This window comes from Pteropus medius, unplaced genomic scaffold (assembly GCF_902729225.1).
Source record: "Pteropus medius unplaced genomic scaffold, Ma_sr-lr_union100, whole genome shotgun sequence".
In the NCBI taxonomy this organism is placed as follows: domain Eukaryota; kingdom Metazoa; phylum Chordata; class Mammalia; order Chiroptera; family Pteropodidae; genus Pteropus; species Pteropus medius.
Window position 1 is genome coordinate 787,423 of NW_024346062.1, and position 23,275 is coordinate 810,697.

Here is a 23,275-nt window from a genome sequence, read left to right on the forward strand (position 1 = left end):
TCATGCAAAATGGATGCATCTGTAAGTTCTGGACTCTCCGGCAAAAATCTCAAAAGAAAAAAAAAAAACCTTCAGCACTTACTAACTACCAGCGGAACAAACTGCTGGTAGAAAGGGGAATGTTTCTTCTTTTGAGCTCCTGACAGCCAGATAAATTTGGAAGACTTAGGAATCCTTTAATAACAAATACTTTGCTAAGTGCAAGGAATTATAATTTCTTTTCTACTGAAGCTCTGAACCACGGACCTTAATTAGGTAACAGCATCACCTACAGTGGGATTCGGCCTGGAGTCAACAAACTGAAGTCAACAATCTAATCTAAACAAAGTTCTTTGGAATTCCATTAATCAGGCAAAAGATTGGGATAATGATCCAATTCTGTCTTTGGGTACTTCTTCCTGAATGATCAATTACCCAGAAGTTTCATTTGCAGATGCTATCATTGCCTACCTTGTTCAAATTCTACTTTCTACATCTCAGCAGTATTAAAAAAATAATCAGAAAAAGCTGGTGATAACAAGAAATAATAGTTGAGGTATGTTTGCCTTATGGTTTTTTGGCTATTTCCATTTAAACCTTGAGTCACAATGCCAGTTAACAAGTTGCTTTGGTCCCTTTTGTTCTTAAGGACCAACTATTCTAACATTGTTTCGTACTTAACATTTCAAGTGGTTTACAATACACCCAGTCGTAAAACATTGTCTCATTGGTACAGACACCTTTCTGCAACCACATGCAGAGAGACCAAATACTTCCCATTATTTTAAATCTGTTTGATATAATCCTTTAGAAGTAGGAAAAGTAGAGCTTGCTTTTCTGTCAACTTTGTACCATTTTCCCTACATTGCTCACACTGGTTCTTTATAGGAAGGCATGTTCCCCTGACTCCTAGGTGGCCTGCATTGGGGTCTTCCAAATAAAAGAGCACCACACGAAAAGCTCACAGCGTTTTGCAAGAGAAGAAACACAAAAGTAACTCAATAAGCTCTGAAAATTGATAAAATGAAATGGCGAAATTTTGAATCTATGTACAAAGCTATGCTTTGGGAACATTCAGTGATATCAATCTCCTTAGATTACTCTGCTTTTACAACAAAAGGAGATATCTGCACATTTGGAGTGGCTCATAGGACCAACTGGATGCCACTTGGTATCTGGGAGGAAACATGGAGCTACATACTGAATGGTTTGATTATGACACATATAATTTGAGTATCTTTCCTAAGGATAGATACAGCAAACTTACATTATGAAACAGATTATGTCCAAAATAAGAATATAATGAAAAAGAAAATGAAAGTGACATTTTTACTAGGAAACTGGTACCCAGCAAGAGTATTCTACAATAAGGAACGTGAATATCTAAGGATGCAGAGTGTGAAATTAGCCACCAGGTGTTCTCTAATTCATGAGTCTGTTCCTTGCCACCCCACCCAAGTCCCCTCTAGCTCCATCTCTTTCTAGGTCCAGCTGGAACTTCTCTGGCTGGTTCCCAAACATTGCACCAAATAACACCTTTAGCTTTTTACTTTGTAGGGTCAGAGGAAAAAAGGAACATGCTCCTCTTTCCCCAACATCATGACATTTGTGACAGAGACAAGGATTCTGTGTCCTCTTGCAGCTCCCCCACTGCCCTGTCAGCGACCAATACCCCGAATAGGCTCTGCACAGATAACTTGTTGGACCAACTAGTGAAATCCCACTGTAATCCGAGACCATTCCAAACCCTAGAACCCAGTTTTGTTACACAGAAAAAAAAAAAAAACACAGCTAAAAAGTAAGCCAGAACGTAGGGCTGAGAGACTTTAAGTACATACAAATGTGCACAGTGAGATATGATGTGTTGAGGTTCTGAGGGGCGGCCAGGAGAGAGGATGGATTGGAGGCCCCTTGGAGGGCCTGATTCTTAGATGGTTGACTACAGCGAAAGGGGAGCAGCAGACTTCTTCAAGTGGAATCTGTTGAGCAATGTGATGATACGATAACTATTAAAAAAAAAACTAGCCTCAGTCTTGTCTTTACATAGAAACACTGTTTTTGTTTGTTTGTTTGTTTTTGTTTTGTTTTGTTCTGGTTTCTTCTTTTTGATGGAATTTATTTTTCACGAAGGAGGCAAAACAGTTCGCCCGGATAGCTGAAGGTATTCCTCCATAACTCATCAGTCGTAGGGCTGGCTCTAAAGTTGGTGCTTGACAAACCAAAGAACAATGGCCCTGCCTTCTAAATAATCTGTTCCATAAACCTCTTCTTTTGAACACGGAGCCTTCGCTTCCTCTGACCTGGAATACACCAGATGAGACCACAACCCCTTTGTCAGCAAAAAAATGTTCATGAGTCCCTTGCTTCTGCTGACTGGGTTGATAGCAGGGATGCATTTCCCTGTTCAGAATGGAAAATCTGAGTGACGGATCCCAGCTCATCTCTCTCTCCCATGGGTAGAAGGGAAACAATTCTATTGTCTGTTCTGGGCCACAGATACTTAAGAGACAGGCAAACTCCAGGAGGCCAGCTCCAGAGAATCCATCAAAAGCCAGGATAAAATAAATGCAAGAGCCACCTCACATTCCCCTGGAATTCAGTGAGAATTAAATATAAATAATAAACACAAAAGTAACAGATACGCAGGTATATAAACTTTTCACAGTGGCAAGGGAACCTCATGATGAAAGGTTGAAGAAATAATACTTTTTAAAAAGGGCATCTTATTTTGGTAAGCACTGATAGAAGGAGGTGTGAGTAGCTAAAGTGCAGGTGATTTTTTTCAGTGGGGGAGAAGGCAGTTTACTTGCTTTAAAAACAGTACAAATCAGGTTGAAAAATGCCATATTTTCAATGGAAAGGAAAGAGCAGCACTTCAATTCATGGTTTTCTTTCCCATTATAAAGGAAAGCAAACTCACATGCAAGCATTTGCAGAAGTACCATGCTAAGCAGCACATAACAAAAGCAGCAGGAATCTTTAGGGATTCAGGAGCTCAAGGTTCTTACAGTCCAGATGATCTGGAAAGAGATTATTTCATTAGCCACACCCCCAAAGTTGGCTCTGTTAGCAAGTGTAATAGGACTTCTTTCAGTTTCATAAAATATCTTGATAACTGGAAAGTGCTAGTTAATGGCAACCTGTTCCAACTATGAATTTTACAAAGATTAATATACCCCTTTAGGTTTCTTAAGATTCTATCAGGAGGCCTTCCCCAGTCTTGGGTGTTTTACAATCTCTGTGGGCACAAGGCTCAACTGAAACTACCACTCAACAGCCTAACTGTCATCTTCATCTTCTTCTGGCATAAAAATACATATTTTTTCCCATAATAAAGATTTTTTATAATAGCAATAAAGTAGCTCCAGAGAACATGGTTGTCTTGAGATAGCTTAACTGTGTCTGGTATCTCATAACGCCCTGGGGATACAGCAGGCTCATAATACTCCCTTTTGCTGCCATGTCTTTGCTTAATTAAGGAATAAAGCCAAAAGGTCAATGCTGGAGAAAAATGTAAATCTTCAAAACTTTTCACTCTTGACCCAAACTCAGTGTCATAAAACCTCAGTTATCTGTGTAACAAGCAGCACACCTACCTAGTCAGCTAGGAGATACCAGAATACATATTACATCTTTAAAATATGCTTCTGACACCATGAAAATAAATTCCTGACCTCTTCCCTTGGAATTATGATTCCGCCTTCTTAGAAAAAGACCCTCACAAACCATCTGCTTATTCCCAGTGAGTGGAAAGCACTAACAGCAGAAGCCACCTACTTCGTCAAACATGATTTCCTACTGTATTTCAATGCATCAAACATTGTGTTGACTCTCATACAGCTAGAAGACAAGAAAGTGAGGTTTGTGTATGTCATAGGAAGGAAAAATGAATATATATATTCATCTCTATGGCTTATTCATTATTCCATTGCTGCAGCGAATGCAAATATGATTTCAGCTCCAATCGTTTTATTAGTTCACTGATTACTGTCCATCATAATGAGTGAGGTGGTTTGGGCATTGGTTTAGTTTACTAGAGGTGCAATCTTTTGCAATGGAGCTTTACAGACTATATCATATGTGCCACATTCAAAATGGTTATTTCTGACCAATGATTCTCATTTTAAACAGGAGATGTTTGGCCTCTAAACTGATTTATTAGAGCTGGTACAATGAAATAATAAATATTTACTTGTCTTCAAGAAATAGAACCTTCCTATCACATTCATGGCTGTGCTGATTGAAGGAAAAGTGTTATTCCATTATGGAACTAATTATATGTCATCTGTTTCTCTCTCAGATGAATAAATGGACAGACAGATGCTATACTGATCAATTAATGTTGTGATAGATCAATCAATTGATCTGGACTTAGATGATATGTATTTATGGAAGACAGAGAATGATTTATTTTCTTCTAGCAAATAGGAGAATCCAAATATGACTTTATCGTACAGATGGGAACAGATGATGAGCAGAGTTGCTATTGTATTCTTGCTGTGAAAAAGTCATTCTTTTTCTTTCGCTTATATATTCAGCAGACATTATGGCTGAATAAAAATGGGATGTTTAAATATTTGATAAACATGGGTAGAGCAATGCATCGCTAAAACTGCTAGAGTAGCTTGGCAGATTCTCATAAAAACATAAATTAGCCTCTATACAAATGGAAATGTTTGGCTATTCTGGCCTTAAAATTATCTCTTTCTCTCTTCTCTCTCATTTTTTTTTCTTTTCAATTGTTATCTAATAGGGCTTGGGTTTTCACTGGAGGAGTTTCAAACTATGCAAACTGTCAGCTTCACTAACCAAGTTAAATGAATCTTGCACTGGTGCCTAGACATTTGCAGGCTTCTCTTAGCTATCATCCAGTGGAAGAAACCAGAGAAGGGTCTCAAGCTCTACTTATTTCATTTTACTGACATACTCCTTATATCATTCTGAAAGTCGAGTGTGCTAAACTCATCACTAATATGGAAGGCTCTTCGGGTTAGTCTATACCCATCATTTGCAGTAAAAGCCGATCCCCGATACTGCCATGCCCCAAAGGAGAGGCTAGCTCTGGCACCAGGTGCTGGGGGTCCCCCTCTTACCAACATGAGTGTTGGTTGGGCAGAGAGAGATGGCATCTGGTGGACAGAGGGATGCCAAAGAGGGAGGTGCATGCCTGTCTATGGGGGTTGCCAAATGCCAGCATTTTATCTAAATGGGCTCTGGACTTCACTGATAGACTACAGAAACAAAAAACGAAAGGCACCAGTTTCATGTGTGTATGTGTGTGTGTGTGTGTTTACATTTTGACAATTGTTTTGCCTGGCCTCTCCTTCATTATTCAGAAAGCCTGTCTGCTGTTGGTGTTTCTAAAATGCAAAAACAAAAAATGAAGCTACAGCATTTATAAAGTAAAATGATCTACGTGCTTAGCTAAGTGAGGCCCCATATCAATGGCTTTTAGTAAAATTAAGAGTGGTATTATATAGCAAGGATCAAAGAATGTGAAATTCACTTAGCAAACATAGAGATTATAGAACAAATGTTGGAGAGGTTTGAGTTTATAGAGTTGTCAAATAGATAAACTCACTTGCTGAGTACCTGCCAGATGCCAGGCATGGAGCAAGGTGATCTACTTAAGATAAAGAAGTAGTAATTGTACTGAATTATAATTATGGAAATAGAAAATGCTCTGTCTAGACCAGGGGTTTTCAAGTTTGGGGTACCCAGAACATCAACATTAGATCCAGATGCAATTGCCCAGGCTCCACCCTCCCAACTGAATCAGGTTGGTGGTGGGGGTGAGGAGATAAGGGTGAGGTAGAATGGGGGGTGGGAATCACCCAGTTTTAGAACAGCATGTCAAATGATTCTTACCAATGCTGAAGTCTAAGGATGCTGATCTAAACCATCAGGCCTCCCATTACATGAAAGCAAGATTATACCTTGCAATCTGTGTTCTAAGTTTTATTTGTTCCCTAGTGTATTAGTTTCCTGTGGCTGCTATAACAAATTACCACCAATTTCATGGCTTAAAAAAAGACAAATTTGTTCTCTTACAGTTCTGGAGGTCAGAGTCCAAAACAGCTTCACTGGGTTACAACTGAGGTATTAGTAAGGTTGTTCTCTAAGGGAAAATCTGTTCCCAGCCATTTCCAGCTGCTGGAGCTGCATTCCTCCATCTTCGAAGCCTTCTCTGACTCTGCTGCCCTCTGCTTCAGTTGCATGGCCTTCTTCTCTTCTGTGTCAAATCTCCCTCTGCTTCCTTCTTATAAGGATGCTTGTGATTGCATTTAGGGCCCACTAGTTTAATACAGGATAATCTCCCTATCTCAAGATTCTTAACCATACAAGGTTTCTTTTATCATATAAGGCAATATTCACAGGTTCCAAGGATTAGAACATGGATATCTTGGGGGCCATTATTCAGCCTATCACACCTAGGCTTGTCAATTTCTTTTTTTTAAAGTCAGGTTTATTGAGGCATAATTTACACAGAATAAAATTCACTCATTTAACATGTACAGTTTGATGAATTTTGACAAAGTACACAGTTGTATAACCACTATCACAATCAAGATTCAAAACACTCTATGTTCTAGTGCCTCTTTGTAAGGATCTGTTTTCTGTCCTTATAATTTTGCCTCTTCTAGAATAGCATATAAATGGAATCATACAAAAATCATACATTTTTGTATCTGGCTTCTTTCACTTAGCATAATGTTTTTTGAGATTCACTCGTGTCATTAATTTATTTGTTTGTATTGCTAAATGGCATTTCACTGAATGGGCATACCACAATTTCTGTTCCATTCAACAGTTAATGACATTTGGGTTTGTTTTGTCTTTGAGGAAATTATGAATAAAAGTGCTATAAACATTTTCTTGTAGTTCTTTGTGTGGACCTATTTTCATTTCTCTTGAGTAGATCCCTAGGAGTGGAATTGATGGTTTGTATGATAAGTATGTGTTTAGTATTTTAAGAAAACGTTGAGCTGCTTTTCGAAGTAGCTGTATGATTTTGCATTCTTACTAGGAGGGTATGAGAAATTTCTAGTTCCTCCATTTCCTCACCAACACTTTATGTGGTCTTTCTTTTTAATTTCAGCAATCCTAGTCACTGTGTAGTGTGAGATCTTATTTTAGTTTTCATTTCCCTGATACTCAGTAGTGTTGAACATATTTTCATGCACTGATTAGCTATTTATCTTCTTTGGTGAAGTTTCTTTTTAAAAATTTTGCCCATTTTTAATTGGGTTGTTGGTCTTATTATCAAATCATCAAGGTTCTTTATATATTCTTCATATGAGTCTTTTATCAGATATATTAGGCAAATATTCCTTGTTATCTGAGGCTTATCTTCTCACTTATTAACATCAATTATTTTTTAAATTGGGAATTGAGGTTAAAAAAAAATCCATCTAAAGCGGACTAACTTGTACACATTTTGAGACCTCAATTTTGATCTTAAAATTATTTACTTGAGAAAGAAAGTTATCTGGTTCCCAGACTCCTGGACTCTTGTCTTTAATTTCCTGCTATATGACTGAAAATTCCATTTCTTCAGCTGTAATTTTCATGAGGCACAAAACAGCCTTTGTTATTCTCTCAACATTTGGCTCTGTAGCAATTGTAAAATGCTAATCATGATTCTGAGCTGACGTTCCTTGGTGACATTGGCATACTGCAAAAAAGCGTTTGGCAGGGTCTGAAGCTATACATATTGAAGTTGTTTATTTATTTTTGTTTAAGAAATAGACAGACAAGTTAATTTCACCTCCATTTGGGACACAGAAAAGAATCAATGTTTGCCAAATAGAAAAACACCAAATTGGTAAAGGTAAAAAAAATGTATTTTCAAGTTTCTAAAATAGAATTAGAAATGGGGGAGAGAGGAGTTATACAAATGACTAGAGAGTGTCCCTCTTAAAATTACCTCAGGCTTCAGCTTGAAATTCTTGATTCTTGAAAGTTCCCTGGCTGAAGATTATATGTTCCATGCTAAGAGTAGAAAGCAACTTCAAAATGCCTGGCTGGCATTTTCAATGACTGGGTACTGTTATAAAAACATTCTGTGACTTGAGACTTGGGGTGAATACTGAAAATTGGAAAGTACAAATTGCTTCCTGCTAGAAAGACACCCTTGTTTGAAGAAGGTTTTACAGGGCAGAGCCTTATTTTAACACCTTGAACCTCAACACTCTCTGTCTCCCAAGGAAGAAATGTGTTAAGTAATGTTCTGAAAACCAAAATCCAAATACCTGAGGTCAGGGCTGCCAGCTCAGGACGGAGTGGGTCCCCATCCTGGTATGGAGGGAGAGGAAGAGAGAAGAACAGCACAAAGCCTTTCCCTCAGGCTCTTGCCCCAACACTGCTGAAGTGGTGCCCTGGAGAGAAATGTTATCAAACCATCTAATTCTGTCCTCCTGTCAGCCTGACAGGGACTTCGAATGCACAACTCGCCCCGAGTTGATTACCTTCAGGTATGGTTAGGTCGAGTTAAAAATTCCATTAGCAGTGCACAGGCACTGGGAACAAGGTTTCACAGGGGTGGGCTTTTTCTAGTTAACAAGGAAGAAATGGCTTCTCGTTTCACAGTTATCACAGGGAGAGGACACCAGTTTGTTTACATTCTGCAAAGGAAAAGCGCCTGAGCTCCACAGGCCTTGAGGCAGAGGCCAAGAGTCAAAGAGGGACCGCGCTTTTCAGAGAGAAAGCAGGTTGTCCCCCAGCCATCAGGCCGTATAGGAAACACAGGGCCTCCTCAGAGCAACCTCCATTGGAGGCCCACCCAGCCATTGCTGCCAGTCACCCGCTTGGTTCTCAAACTAATTGTTTTTCATTTTCTCATAATAACCCTCCTCCCTCACCCTAAACCAAACACTGAAACACCGCCCTCTATTTACCAAGCTTCAAGGCGTGCAATAAAGGTGAGTGTTATTTACTACTCTCTACCCTGCTTTTAATTTTATTCTAGAAGAAAATCAATTAGACCATCAGAGTCCCATCTTCCTTCTTTGAGGCTTTTGGGTTTGAATAGCTCATAGAAGTACTTCCCCTGGCCTCCATATTTTAATAAATGCTTAATTGTAATGGTTTTAAAAGGAAAAGAAAAAAGAGAGAGAGAGACAAGCAGAAAGGCAACTTCAGAACAAAACTGGGCATTTAAAAGGACTCTTCAGGTCGAGCTGTTTTTCCACTCAGGCAACCTCCTGTATTGCTGATATTGTTTTATAATCGGGGCTTACATTCTCTGCTTTTCTCCTCATCTGCACACTGAAGCTGTTCATTAGCTGAGAATGGGACATCCTGGTAGAGCCAGGAACCAACAAAGCAGACACTGGGTTGCTGAGAGAATAGCTCTTCCTACCATAAAGTCATTGCCCTGGGCCTCCCTGGGAGCCCTCGCCAGCTCCCTCGCATGTGGCACCAGTTTAGGTGGAGGGTGAGGCCTCAGCAGGCAGCATGTGAGTATCTGCGGGGAGAAGAGGAAAAAGATGAGAGTCTCAAACCAGCATTGAGGAAACACCTGGTGGGGCTTTCCAACGATCTCACAGTCAGCCTGGTGTTTGGGGACTTCCAACAATCTGTCAGGTATTGGCATGATGGTTTGTGCACTTAGCTCGACATTGATCAAAATACGCCTGATTAAAAAATATGATAGATCAAAAGGTGCTGAGTAGGGCCAAAGTGTATGATGTACCAAGATACAAGGGGAGAGAGCCACCCGTGTCAGGTGGGCATAACAGAGGCCCTGGGGCACCTTTGGAAAAGGCCACATGGGGCCTCATCACAGAGGACCTTGGTACCGACATCTTCAAAAAGCCAACACACACAGCCGACTGCCTACTGGATAAGTACCTGGTTTTGTGTCTCACTCCCCTACCAAGATGTGGCCTTGCAGATGTGTCGGTGACTTTGTGGCCCTCATCCCTGTCTATCTGGGCTGGAACACTCCTGTCTCACGAAGGTGTTTGGTGCATGCTGCTAGGAAGAGAGAAGTGGCATTGGAACAGGAGGAGGAGATGCTGGGAATCCCTGTTCTGCTCATGATGCAGCTGCAAGTGGAAAGTTTTGAGAGGAGAACACTGAGCCAGTGCTGGGGTCTACAAAAAGGTCTGTTCCCACTGACTCTGCAGAGGACAGGAGAGGGTCCTCCAGGTCTGAGAGGGCTAAGGCCAGGCCAAGAATATGAGAGTCAGCCCCCGCCTGGCTAGCTTGCCTTGAGATTTGTTCCCAGCCCTACAGACAGCCTCTGGGGACAAGGTGGAAGACGCTGAGGATGATTCTTTGGACTTCTCTTTCTGCAATGTCCCCCACCCCCACCCTCACCTGGTCTAGGCAGTGGTTAGGCATTTGACACATTTTAATCCCTTGCAAGCAGAAAGGTCTCTAGGTTTTTAGGTGGAAATGTGTGTCCATGATCACCCCGGATATCATTAACAGGGTGGACCACCCTCTCAGCCAGAGCAGTGCCTTTGACAGGGAGGAGACCTCTCTCTACTGCCACACCTCTGGTCTTCTTTAACCAAGGTGGGCCTCTGCCTTCCTCTGTGGTTTCCTTTGCCGTGGTCTACACGCCTACCTGAATGAGATGAGGGGTTCATGAAGATTATTTTTGGTTTTCACTTTCTTCCTGAATATGGGGCTTCTTGACAATATACATAGTGGCATAAAAGGTGCCACACTTTCTGTGGGATAACCTTTCTGAGTTAGAGACCTCCAGGCAGCTCCTTTCCTCCCACTAGACACCTTCTCTCCTCTCCACATCTATTTACATCACAGCCTCCCCACCCCAAGTAATTATCAGTCTACAAAGCCTCCCGCCAGCCAATGTGGTCCTCTTTGCTCTGTGCAATTGCGGTCATAGACAATCAGATTAAATGTCCTATCACCCAGCATTGATCAGATTAGCAATCTTGTGACAATTCATTAATTGTATTTTCTCTCTGAGCCCTATTTAACTCAATACCAACTTCTTTGTTTGTGGCATACAAAGTAAATACGAATAGAATGCTTGTTAGATTTTAAAATGAACTACCTACTACGTTTTCAAAACAGGTTATAAGAGGATAGATAGGCTAATGCAATGCTAATTTTCCTGGGGCAAAATAGTTAAGCTAGGAGATTCCCAAGAGTCATTAAATTGCTGTAAAGGCTTTTTAGGATTCCTGTTTTTTTCTGTGCTCAAGAAATTCCTCCCTTCCTTGCTGAGGGGTAGGGGGAGGCAGGGACTACCATTTTGTGTGGAAGAAGTCACAGAGGGCAGGCACAACCCTTGAGGCCAAGGAGAAATTGGGTTATTTATGTAAGTGACAGGAGAAATCTCAAGTATTGTAGAGGGTTTAAATATGGAAGAGGAAGAATTTACCAAGGGCAGTTCTCTGCCTGGATGCCTGAAGTCCAGAGGCGGGCCATGCCCTCTGGGTGGGGTGTGGTGTCCTGCTGAAAGATCCTGAGTCCAGGCAGAGGAAGAGGATTGCTAAGGGGACAGTCACTTCCCTTGGTTTCTTTGTAACAGCTCTCTGTGATCTTCCACCTTTTCACATGAAGAAACTGAGGTCCTGGCAGTCGGAGGCTCGACAGATGTCACTTACTCAGTGGTAAAGCCAGTGAATGGTACACTTTCCCCTAATGTCGCTGGAACCCATCTAACATCATGAGGGTCAAAAGTAAACACGGGCGCTTCCCTATTTGTTCATTTGCAAGATTCACAGCATTCCAGGGGGAAGAAATTTGGGGAAAAAATTGCTAAACGATTATCCATAAAAATTCCATGACGGCGAGATCTGTTAGGGAGTGGAATAAGTCTCCCTAGAGAAAAGGTTAAGAATGTCATTATTGACACTACTAAAATTATATTAGATAAAGAACTGAGGAAACTGAGGAAGGGGAGACTCTGGGAAAAAACTGATAAACCAGAGCTGTGTCACATGTGCTGTCCATCATGTATGTTTTACAAAAACATTTTTCTTATGCACTTATATAAATGTGCTCCTTTTCCAGTCCATAATGGAGAATATCCGCTACTTGGATCTTTTTATACAATAATAATGTCAATAATCTAATGATTAAAAAGCTCCAGGCACCATGCCGGGCAATTTACCTCAGTGGCTTTTAGGTTCCTTTCTCATCTCATATTGTTCCTGCAGAGTATTTTCTTACACATGCCCCAGGGCCTGGCAGATCCTGGCCAATCCTGGCTATGCCTGTCGGGTGGATGACTGAGCAAGGGGCTAGCTGCTCTGATCACCAATACCCTCCTCTGAAAAATGTAGATGAAGATAGCCGCTTGCACACCGGCTGTTGTGAAGACACAAGGAGAAAATACAGGTTAAAATTAGCCTAAGACCAAGCAGAGGAAATCCTCCATCCGTGGAAGATGTCATTTAAAAAAAAATAGAGATAATCAGTGCAAATCTACTGTTTTTCTTTCCCACTTAGCTATTTTCTATATATCTTTGTTTATCATTTATTTCTGATAGCCTGTGAATCTCACAGGAGCACAAATCCTTTCCAAAGCAGATTTAATTGGGGGTAAAAAGGCAGGAATTCTAAGAAAAAGAAATCCCTGTGGTCATGTAAAAGTGAGGAGTAAACATTTCACTGACAGAAAGACTCCAATGTTTGCTATTCCATGAAAATCTGCTTAATTTATAAGCTACAGTGATACCCCAATAGGTTAGGTTAAATTCACCCTTAGAGCAATTTTAATTTCAGTGTTACTATTGCTATAATCTGAGGAGTCTCCCAAGATGAAAATGTCAGTAGAAAAATAGGGGGCATCTGAGAAACTCATCTAACAGGCAATTTGGGGCAAATATATATATTCTGCGTTATACAGTTTAGCACTAAAATGTATTTGAGTAATACCTAAGAACATGTCTATTTAATTTTAACCAATGGGTTATGGGGATCATCAAAAATCAAACACAATAAAAAGGAACAATATTTATGGCTTTTTAAAGCCTATCCTATTATTGGTTAGTGCTCCCCTCAATGGTTTAACTGTAATTGGTTCCACTTTCTCAGTGTGGATGATTTTTATACATCTGAGTTAAAAAATAATGCTGCTTGCAAGTGAAAAGTTAAAGACCAAGACAAGGCCTATTAGAATAACATTACATTTTTTTATTCCCTGCACTTATTTTGTCAATTACTAATTACTTCCCTTTTCCTATGCGACAAAATAGAAGCCATAAAATCTCCAATGAAAAACTTTTTTTACCAAATAGGTCCTCCAACTCTGCTGAAGGCTTATAGGTAATTTATCTACCTCAGTAGGCAATGACCTTTTGTGAATCATGAGTCATTCCTCACTCCTAATGAGATGGATCCAGATGCCATCCTACCCTCTGCATGGCCCCCTCCCTTCTCTATCCAACAGAGGCCGTGTTGCTCCTGCCTCCCGACTTCTCCAAAGCGGGCTGTAATTAGTCCCCCAACACAGCAAGCCTGCTCAGGAGGGAAGTCCCCTCCTCTTTTTGCTTCTTCCTTAAACTGGCTGAACATTAAATGTTCTTCTCTAAACAGCCCTGAGAAAAAAAGGGTGAAGGGTGAGAGAGGCCAAGGTAAGTCTCGTTATTGTCTGGGAAGTAGGAAATGACTTCCTGGTGCCTTCAGAGGCCTCACTGCCTACTCTTCCCAAACCATAGTCATGGGGAAAAGAACGGTGCTCAGAAGACCATAGTAGGCTCGGTGTTTTAGCAGCAAGAGGGGTGCACAGTGGGGGCCACCCCGTGTGCCTGAGGTCCCCAGGTGGTTTCAAGTAGACTCTAATGTGTACATTTATTTGTAAATTGTATACATGTATTATTGACATGTATTATTATATATTGATTATAATATATAGTATATGTACCTAATAGGTATGTATAATATATATTATTATATATCATATATCTGTATATTATACACATGTATTAAGTACTTGTAATGTATTACTAAATATGTAATTACTAATTATATACATGGAACTTTAATTATATAGTACCGTACATGTATACATGTATATGTATTACTGTCCTGTACAAATAAATTAAGCACATTACAAAACAAATACAATAGAAGAAACATAAGATAAATAATAAAGATGAATATCGGTTTTAATATTTTCTCCCTGTTCGCTTTTGGATCTTGTCAATTTTTATGCTTTCTGGAGGTCCAAAGAGAGAAGAATGACACATGTGTCCGTTTTGGTCCAAAGTAGATCACTACATGGCCATAAGTAACAGTGCTGGAAGTTGGGGCCACGTAACCTCCCATACCACATCACGCCCCTACCGGTCTGAAGTTAAGGGGTGCAGATCAGCAACCGAAAGATCAGATTGTTCCCCACATCCCACCTCACCTTGGCCCTGAAACTGTTTTTCAGGCTGTGCTTTCCATTCACAAGAGTAGGAGCTGCTGAGAAAGTGAAAATATTTGCAGACCATCAGCTCTGGAATTCCTTCCAGAATGTTTGATGAATCAAAATACGTGGGCAAAGGGGTAAGGTTTAGAAATGAAGCTGCTGGCTGAGGAGGAGCTGGCAAAGGCCCTTTCAAGAGGCGGATCCAGGTGACTGCGCTCTGGTCTGAAAAGTCCAGACTGATGCAGTGGGAGGCACAGAGGACACCAGGGAGGACTTATCCTTCCTTAATGAAAGGTCAGAAAGAAGTTAGAGGTGGTCTTTCACTGCTGCTTTCATCAGACGAACATCTACCTGAATGGAAAAGAGGTGGACCTTGCGAACTCAGAAGATGGTAGATTGCGTGGAGGGAACACAGAATAACATTAGCCTGAACATCTCCACGCCAGGTTTTGACTGCTTCTTGCTGCCATGTCTGTATAAGCATAATAAGAAGTTGAAAATAGCTGGCAAATCAATGTGCATAAAAAAAGCAAACTTTAAAATGTTTATTCTTGTTTTTAAAATTGATATGTACATTCATATAACTAATCGAGTAAAGCTTTCTTTAAAGTATCTTAAATGCACAAGGTCGAATACAATAGACTCTGCTAATTGTACAGATAAAATTACATTTTTTTCCTGGGAAAAAAGAAGAAATCTAATTTCTTCTAATAGAATAGTTCCTCATAAGACCTAGACATTCCTATTTAAATTCCAATAAAACAAGAGAGTCATGGACCGAGAAATTGTGAGTTTTTAAAAAATAATTTATTCAAAAAAGAATAGAATTCCTTGATGATTTCTGCATTTGAAATAAGTAAGCTACCAAGAATATTAAACACTTGAACCTATGTTTTAGAGAGATAATTTTCTAAAAAAATAAAAGGAAAATCCCCTACCAATGTATGGTTTCTTTCTAGGTCAGCGATTTTGCTTTATTCACATGTCTGGGTGAGGCTGGCGAGTGCAACCTCCCAATGGAAGCCACTGGATTTGACACATTTCAGTGTCAGCTGTGGGATTTCTGCCTTAAATCTGTCAGGACAGTCCTGTGGCCACTTCTGCAAAAACCCTTGGGGACGAAATTTATTGTTATACCTCAATAGCTTTTTGTTCACCTCCAAAATAGGGGTCCTGGGTCATACTAACAATTGTGGGGAGACAAAATGCTCTCTCTATATTTTATTAAACAGATCTCTTAATAATTAATCAAATGTGAAAATTATTTTCCATCACTCTGACACTAAAGCTAAAGCGTTGGGACTTTTTTTTTTCCTTGGCCTGTTTCTTTTCCTTTTAAATTGCCCTCTGTGGGTTCCCTCAGCTACAAAGCAAGTGAGGAGAGAAAGGCCAATTTACGACTTGGCTTTTTAAACCATAATCACTCCTCTGGGCCTCTACTGAAGAAGGGTTGGGGATTTTTGTAGGTTGTCAAGTAAACACCTGGAAAATCTGTTCTCAGGTACCCCAAGTCCATAGTGGAGCCATGATACCACGGATAGGAACAATTTCACTAAGTCCCCTCTGAGCCAGGGCACAGCACAGTGCCTCTACTAGGAGATGGCATTTTTGGAATATAGAGACGTGGCTCCTTGTCTCAAAGAGTTTCTGTGTTTTGGGGAGAAAATACCTTAGCAAAGCAAGAATTGCTTTGCGCATCCCTGAAAGGTAAGAAGAGAACACTGTCTTGCTGAGGTGTTAGCCCTGAGTTCCACTTTCAGCAGTGGCGTCTGCACTGTTTTCAGCCCCCAGCAAAACCCTATTAGACGATGGGTGGTGTCTTGGGGAGTCAGGGCCCTAGTCACTGACAGATTAATACCAGATAAGGGACATTGCTAGGGAAATGCACAGCAAGCAGTTCTTCTGACCTTTCCTTACTAAAAGGTCAGAGAGAAATTAGAGGTGGTCTTTCATTGCTGCCTTCATCCGGGGACATTCCATCTGAATGGATAAGATGCGAGCCTTGCAAATGTAGGACTAGACAGAGTGTGCAGAGGGGAATGTGGAGTTGGGCTTACTTTAGGAGAGGGCCTCTGAGGAGAACGTGGGGAGAAGGAAGGGTGTGTATGTGCACAACTGAAGCTACCAAACTAGGCGACGCAAAAGCCAGGCGGGCAACAGAAACGGTTTAGAAATGCACGGAAGAGCAATGACTGCTGGCAGCAGCGTCAATATTCTCCCTCTGAGCACTAATTACATTATTAAGCAAACAGACCAACACAGGGTCTGAGGGATGGAAACACGTATTTAGGATCCAGTCACTCTCCACTTGGCTGCAAATAATCCTGTGCGATAGACAATTCTTAACAACCAAACTGGGTACTTTCCTTAACTTCTCTTTACCAAGCTTGAGAAAGGTAAATAAGCATCGTTTCCATGCCAGCCATGCTTGGGGAAGTCAGACTCTGTATGCTCAGTGCTACCCAGCTCTATCAGATATTGGTGAGACTGGCGGCCAGAGAGGCCACCATCTCCCGAGAGGAGATGCAGGATTCAGGAGACACAAGAAATGGGTTACAGGAGTGGCAGCGTGCATTTTCTTGGCTGCAAACAATATGCATTTGCTAATTAGACCCTTGCAATACACGAGAACCCAAATCTCCTTTGATCTAGCTCAATCCAGCCTAAAGAGATTAGTTAAACACAGGATTGGAAGACACCAGGAACAACATGGAAAGGATATGTATGCAATGGGAATAAATCTGTTATTTAAAAAAAAAGTGTAAGAGGAGCTCGCAGAAAGAAATATGCAGCAGGCTGAGCCAGCCGGGTGAATGGCAGAGAGAATAGAGGCTATTTGAATACTGATGTGGCCCTCACTTTCTTCCATTTCCATTAATGACATGCTCATCAAGGGCAAACAATGGGACCGGCTGCCGGCGCCTGTCACAGTGTGTGGGTGCTGGGATGCCAGGCTGTCATCCCCGGGCTGCATTTAGAGACCTGCACGCTAATAAGAAGTGCTCTGTGCCGTCAATGCAGACAGGTGCTTCCGCGGCTGGGACATGCTCCATTCCCTTCCCCCTGAAACCCTCCTCTCCCAGCCCCCCTGACAGACACCATGAAATGCACAAATTAACAGCCCCATCATGTTGGGCTGCTGCTGCCTGCGGTGAAAGCAGAAAATCAAGTTGTCACCTAGGGTGCAGTGATAAAGCCACAGCCTCATTTCTCTGTTGGTGCCCTATAATAGCAAATGCCAGACAGCTGGAAGGATGGGAGGCTTTAGATTAAGGCCTTGATGCACTCCGGCCAGACAATTAGTAGTTGCTGTTTCCATGTAGATATTCTGTTCAAAACAAACATCTGGAGAAAGCAAAGTTTCCTAGAACAGCAATGCCATTTGTTTTCTCTGGAATCAAAGAAAACAGCCCAAAGAGACTGGTGTTTTCTTTAAAAAAAAAAAAAAAGTGAGATTCCAATTCTAAATTTGCTTAGAACTCTATCGAAGACTTAGACCAAGGTGAAGGGTAACAAGTTGGCAAAGAATCTGGTGCCAAAACCAATCTTGGTGCAGAGAACCCTTTTTGGGTCCACAGAGCCTTGAGTTACTTACACCCCATCCAGCAAGTCCTCTTTCTCTCGATAGAAAGGACTCTTCTTTCGGAATGTTTAGACCTCCTTGAGTAGTCTGCCTAAAGCTGCCCCCCGACTCCAGGCCATTCCTCTCACTACACATCTTCGTAGACTGAAGCTGCTTCTTATGAAATAACAGATACAAAGAGCCCTCCCCTCCTGGCACCATAGCCAAGTGGGCTGTAAGTATCTGGTAGCCTGGCCCAGCCTGGGCTGACATGGCCAAGTGTGCAAAAGGCAAGAAATGGAGGGGCCTGAGCCCTTCAGACTCCAAGGAGTTTAATGACATAATGGCCTGAGAACTTCAACATAAAACAGGAAGAGCAACTAACGAAACTTATAACATAAAACCCCCCTCCTGTCATTTTTATAGTAACAGTAAAACACTTTATTGAATTTATGAGCTACATAATGACTATGAAGAATGTAACTTGAATTAGAACCAACTTGGAAATATAATACCAACGATAAACCCTTTTCTATTACCCCATCCCTTCAGCTTTTTCTGTCCTCTTCCTTTTAACCAAGGGACATTGCCTTCCTCAGACTTATGCCTGAGACGGAGTTCACAACTTGCTTCTCCCGAAGCTCCACAGCTGACAAACCTCCTGGGGTAGGACACTCTCTGGGAGTGACCATTCCCTTTCAAAGCCTCAGAGCTATTAAAATGCATTTTAGAAAAGAAACCAGTTTGTCTTTTCTTTGCATAAAGCCTGTCAAATCTAGAGGATCTCCAGAGATTTACATCAGGCGTTTTGATATCTGTAACTCCACACCGTAATGGCCTTTTCAAAATAGAAATTGTGACCCCCTAAGAAGTTTGTGAAAAGCATCCTCAGCCAAAAATTCCGTGTGTGAGTAGGGGTGACGGTCATGTTCTTAATGACTGGATGGGTGGCAGAAGGGACGCAGATAACTGAGCTAAGTAAGCAGTGTGCTAGGCTGTGTTTTCTATTTCCATTTTACTCTTTAAGTCTTTCTGTCCCCCAAGGATTTTTCTGGAAGGGTAATAAAATAAAATGGGTGAAACAAAGCCATAAGCCGGTTAAGTCTGAAAGACATGTCATCTCATCTAAAAGGAAGAAACGGACCATTTCCATGCCTAAGGCTGACAGCAACGCCTGAGCTGGCAATAGTGCTATTCCATTTGATTTATAGAATAATGGGGTGACAAATGATGACAAAAATAAACTTTTACTGCACTGAACTGCTCCTTTATTTATGAAATTTGGCCAAGTAGTGAAATCTTTTATCTGCAAGTTGTAACATGGAGTGGGAACGAGCGATTATGGTGTGGTAATAGTAATCCAGCGATGGAGGCTGAGTCAGTTGGAAATGGATTGAGGTAAAATAACTACCGCACCATGATAAATGTGAACAGCGCTTTGCTGACAGATGATCTAACAGGTGTTCATAACAACTATATAAGAGGATTTATTTATGACCAGCCACAGCCGCCGCACTGTAAATCAACTCCAGCAGCTGCACGCCGCTGAAACCAAGTCCCTGATGGAGGCACGGCGCGAGAGCCCAAAGAACACAATTCACTCCAGAATCTTAATCATCAAATAACATTTTTTTAGGTAATTACACCACAGCACAGAAATCATAATTACTTTCAATTAGAAAACTGAGCTATCCATAACTTTGTTTACAAAATATTTTTATTTAGGCCCTATGGTTTTGATGAGGCCTGAACAAAATGGAGGCTCTGCGGTCAAGGAAGGAGCGCCCTTGGGTGATGGCGAGTTCAGCGTGACAGCAGTAGCAGACCCTCTCTCATGGTGACTTCGTTTCTTAAAGGCTCAAATATCAACGTTAAGTTGGGAGGATATCCGGTTTCCTCCAAACTTCCACAGGAGCCTCTGCTTGGTGGCTCATCTGAGCTCACGCCCTAGCCTTTGTTGACACTAACTTTACATGCAGTTGGTTGACAAAGGGGAATAAGCGTATAGCACTGGGCTCGTTAGAAATGGGGGTTTCCATTTAGGCTGAGGAGCCCGCCTTCATCGAACCTCTTCTAACTACTTTGCAAAGGCAGATTTAACAGTTTTCTTCCCGTAGGCCACAAGCCTTAACAATTCCTTACTGTTACCCATGAAGATGGGTGACCCTATCATAAAACAAAAGTCCTCATTCATCATGTTGCTTAAAAAAAAAAAGAAAAGTGGTTCTTACATGGGATGAGAGATACTCTTTTGTGGGTAAAATCAGAATCTTGGTTGGGATACAATTTGAGAAAGTTAATCTCTCTTCCTTCTCTCCCTCTCCCTCATATTCTGATACTTTCCCTTGGCAACGCCCCCTCCTCCCCTCTCCCCTCCCAGGCCAGTTAATGAGAAGGGGGACAAGGTGAGGCCTCCCTGTTCTAAGTGTCCTTGTAGCATCTGCAGTCTTCAAGGGCTGATGTGAATGAGCCCATTGGCAGAATTACCTACTGGTTAGGTTTTCCAAACATCCCTAGATCTCAGAATAAGATTCTTCTACATTTGTGCCTGACCTTTGGTGTCTCTGGCCCTCAAAGTTGTAATTGAGAAACCAGGGTCTTAGAATGTCATTAAAGACAGGTTTGAGTCCATTGTAATAATTCTGTATTTGAGTTCTGAGGATTTGGGGTCTTCAGCGTACATAATTACTGAACCAGCTAGGAATTACACGTGCAAGTGATTATGTACATAAGATTGACTCCAGAGAAAGACGACCATGAGATTAGAAATTTCAGCATCATTTCAACTCAGAATCACTTAACCAGTAACGAGACACCAATGGAATTTCATATTCTTTAGCTACTTTGATTGTAAGTCTGAAAAGACTTGTTTTAGAACCTGCAACGGCAAAGGAAACAACTAAAATCCTCAAGGAAGTATATCTAAAACTGGCTTACAAGCTGGAGAGTAAAACCAACAAAGCCTGATTCCCCTGATCTCTATTTGAATGGTTCCCAATGTTTTTTTTTTTTTTTTTTCTGCCTCTGAACTGTTTACAAATGAAGCATGGCCCCATCTGTAATATCTCAACCATTCGTTTCTCCGCTAAACTACCATGGACCATTGAGGTGGGAGCGTAAGGGATGGCTTCAGGGGAGAGAGAGAGACTTTTGAGAGGGGAAAGAGGAGAGATGAGGGCAAGGAGAGGAAGGGAACACATGACTTTTGCTGATGTTTGGGAATTGCTGTTTTCCGTATGAAGGTATTTAAAAAAACATTTTAAGATACAGCCTCAGTTAAGAACAATACACTCTTCCTTCTCCTACTCCTGGAAACTCTCTTTTCTCTTCTAAATGCCACCCTACTTTTGAGACCTACCTAGCTTCATCCCCTCAGTTAAATCTTCTCAGAACTCACTAACCCAATGATTACTTCTTCTCCTAAACTCAAAAGCTTTTACTGGTGTGATGTGACAATCATGCAACTGCTTCACGATGTTTCCCAGAAACCATTTCAACTTTCAAATGGCTATATTCCAAGTGTGCTGGTCAAGTAGTGATATGGAATCTAAAATGTGTTTCCTCAAAAAACAATTACACATGTTGGTTAACTTACTAGGTCAGATCTTAAAATTCTGCTTACTCCCTAACACAACTGAAAAGTGGAAGAAAAACAAAAAGTAAACAAAAAGAAAAACAAAAAGTAAAAATAGGAAGAGTAAAACGTTCATTTAGTTGTACTGAATGCTGTTTGTCAGGAATTCACATAAGTAAAGGAGACAGACTGCACAGATTCAGAAAAGGATCTTCAGGTCCATCTAAGGACATATTTTCCTATTAAACACAATTTCCATTCATTTAAAGCTACAACACTATAATAAACTTGATTTTTCTTTTTTTAATTCCTCTAAAACCTCAAGAAGAGAGTGAAAGTTATCACAACTTTCTGAGGTTAACTGGTCAAGTTGGAAGACGAGAAGGAGAAAGAAGATTTAAAAAATAAGCAAATAAATGATCAGAAAGTAACTGTCTTTCCATGAACCAGCCTTCGACTGATGGAAGAACCAAAGAAGCATGCGCACAGTGGCTGGCGAGTCTGGTCCGGTCACCTGTGTAAGGACAGCAGCGGTGGAGGTGAAGAGATAGGTTCAGCAAGTCTCTGGGGGTTGATTGTTTAAAGTTGTTGGACCTGGCACCTGAAGCATATGTGGGTAGTTGGGAGGTGAGCCTGTGTTAGTATATAAGCAAAATCTGTTTGCAAATCAGGGTTCACTAACTTAGTAAACTCAATGTTACCATTTCTTCGCCTACTGACAATTGGGGGGATAATAGGTTTCTTGGGGGAATAGAGCATATCTCCTATTTTACCATACCCCTTGACAAGGGTTACTAAAGTTCTTCACATTCCACAGTGGATATTGTCTCTAAATGGAAAGGAAGAGCAAGGCTCTGTTAATTGTTATAACATGGGGCTCCCTCCCTCTTCATGTGAAAAGGTTTTTATGCCTTTAAAAAGTTTCCTATAAAATAAGAGATCAGAGGGAATAAAAATGGTGAAAGAGCTTAGGTTTACCTTTAGCTGGTCCGACTTTTTTTTTAACCTCTCTCTGTTATTCAACATTCTGGTTTCTTGTCTTCTCTAATAGTAACGTATAAACCCTTAACAACAGAAGTACAGGTTACAAGGGCAAACCTTTTCATAAGCTATTATAAAGCTATTCAAATGTTTGCAAATAGTTACTGGGAAAGGCAAGTATCCTGTACTTTAATTTGGTAAGTTCATTGTTACAGTTTCTTCAGAGTAAGAACACTCTCTTTTTCTTGTAATAAATAAGGCAAATACATTGTGATACTAAAAATGAGGCTCAGTTTGAAATACACTATGAGAGCCATTCTTCAAGATTGGTGTACATAAAATGTCCCATTAAGTGGACATTAAAATGAAAAAATATAGCTAGAATTAAGAATTGAACATTGACTAACTCGACTCAATGGAACAATTTAAAGATAATCATGGATTATGATAAAGTTAAAGGAAATATGAGGCAAAGAACTCTGAATCACCGTACCAAAAAGAAAAAAAAACCCACGCAAACCTGAAACTTGGAATTTTGGTCATTTTTCTAATTTCACTTGTGTGAAAAATATTTAAATGATATTAAGCTGTTGATATCAAAATGGTTTCAATTGTTAGAATACCACAGTATATTATTGATTTAATATATAATATAATATATAATAGATTTTAAAAGTTAGCTGTCAAAAATATTCTTATGTAAAAGTAAAGTCCTATTGAAATTTCCTTAGTTTTAAAAAACTTACAAATGCATTACCTATTTTCAAAGATGAGTAGTCTCATTTAAGAGATTAAAAAAAAACTCTCTATATTACAACATGCACTTTTCCCTCTG